We start from the raw sequence: 2191 nt of genomic DNA, 5'->3' as shown, positions 1-2191 counted from the left end.
AACTCCGCCTTCACCACTGATTTGCAGTTTGCATACAGTGTACAGAGAAAGCTGCCAATCAGGGGTGTGGGCGGGTTATACACAGCTCAGCGCTCTGACTACTGCTACATCTACAGCAGAGAAAACAAGGTTTCTATTAACACTGCACCACACATCACAGGAATCAGGCTCTCTTGCCTTATATTATGCTGCTCTCGGATTACATTGGAAAACCTGCTGACATATTTCATTTAGTAAAAAATCAGGAGACAAGCAACACTTCTTTTCTTCTTCTGCACATCTTCTCTGTCCGCTAGTGGCATAAGGCATTTTCCCTTTGACATCTCACATATTAATTTGCAGATGTCTTTGATGGATCGCAGTCATATGAGGCCTCGAGTCCTCAACTTCAGACGTAGCCCACTTATTCCAGGGTATAGTAATGGCAGGTCCCCTAGTGCACAGGTCACTGACACTGCCAGAGAGATCCCGAGTTCAGCTTTGTCTGGAGGGGCAGTAAGTTCTCACCGATGTGACAGAGCCACGTCCTTGGCAGCTGTTGGTATTCAAGGCGCAAAATTCAATGCAATGTCCAGAGGGAAAAAATGTGAGACAATAAAAAAAAATCTCATTTATTTGACAGACTAAGGTTGAGACAAAGAACAATCATTGTAAAACTGGAAAATAGAAAGTTTCCTTCTCTGGCCTGTGCTGTCACACTATAAACCGCTCTGATGTCTGTAGCAGGTTCTGATAGGGATTAACTCATCCCGTCCTGAAGGTTTATTTTTTGAAGTTGTGAATGGAGAAACTTTTTTTTTTTCTTTGCTGCTTTATTTTTTCTCTTTACAAAAACAGTGCCACCGTGGATCATGGGCTGTGTTTGGTATTGCAACTCTGACCCATAATTGTACTAATCTACAATATCAGATATAGACTGTGGACTAGAAGGGTGCTGTTCCTGAGAAAATAAAAGGAGACCTTTTAGTTGCATAAGAAAAATCCCCATAGATTACATCAGATTTTTACAGCAATGGAAAAGAGAAAGAAAATTGCTTAGGGCAGATTTAGGCAATTGTGGTGGGAGGAGATCAATTAGAGTTACACCAAACTGCTAAAGATCTAGCACTAGCCTTCTTGACTTGTCCTGTAGTGATGGTTTGTCAACCATGCACATGGGACTGTTGCTGCCAGTCAGGGCTGCCAATAGGAATTTCGGGGCCCCATACTGGCAAAATTTATGGGGCACCCCCTTTACACTCCGCCCAGGCTCCGCCCCCAGTTCCACCTCCACCCTAGCTCCTCCTTCACCACGCAAACCTTCCAAAATCGAATCCAATAGCAATGTATATATAAGTACAGTCCAAAAAAGAGAAACAGATTCGGCACCGCTGCACCACCGTGGTCTCTTAAAAAAATCTCAAGAGACCCAAGCCACTCCAAGTCCCATGCCACGTGGCACACGCACACCTGATCGCTCTGCTCCGGAATGAGGAAGTGGAGCAGAGCAGCATGTGACGTCACGTGAGGGGGCGGCGCTGGACCATGGTACATTGGGGGGGAGGAGGCCCGGCAGACGCTGCGCTGGGTCATCATCATCATGACATGTCATGTAAAAATGGAGAAGCCAGGGCAGGCTGAGGCTAAACAAAATGTAGGGGGGGCCCGGGGCCCGAGCGCGGACCAGGCTGCCAGCGTGCTCGGGTGCCGCCGGGTCCAGGCGGGCCCCTCTAATCACCGGGCCCCATATACCTGTAAGTGCTGTCATGCCCTGATGGTGGCCCTGCTGCCAGTCACTGATCTCAGTGGTCTTGTGCCATAAATACCATCATATCATGGGAGCAGGTGATTGGTTGCAGCTAGTGATTGGTGAACCTAAACTTTAAAGTTCAGGGTCCGTACCTAACACCTAGTGCCTGTGCACGAACCCCCCAACACGGACTTCTCCATGAAGTCCGTCTAACTATTTGGGTTTGGCAGCCGGAATATCACCTGTTTCCCACATTGACATATGTGTGACAGTGTGAGAAACACCGATGGCTCTGGTTGGCAGTAAGTTCGTTACCACCAGTCAGAATGCTGTGGTTCACACACTGTCAGATGACAGCATGTGAGCCAGCAGCTCTGACTGGCGGTAAAAAGGTTACCGCCAGTGACAGACGTAAGCTGATGAAAGTACTATTCTCAACATTCTACACCTGCTATTTCTTAT

This window comes from Dendrobates tinctorius, unplaced genomic scaffold, assembly GCF_039654945.1.
Source record: "Dendrobates tinctorius isolate UK_male_01 unplaced genomic scaffold, ASM3965494v1 ptg000202l, whole genome shotgun sequence".
In the NCBI taxonomy this organism is placed as follows: domain Eukaryota; kingdom Metazoa; phylum Chordata; class Amphibia; order Anura; family Dendrobatidae; genus Dendrobates; species Dendrobates tinctorius.
Note: the sequence above shows the minus strand (reverse complement) of the source record.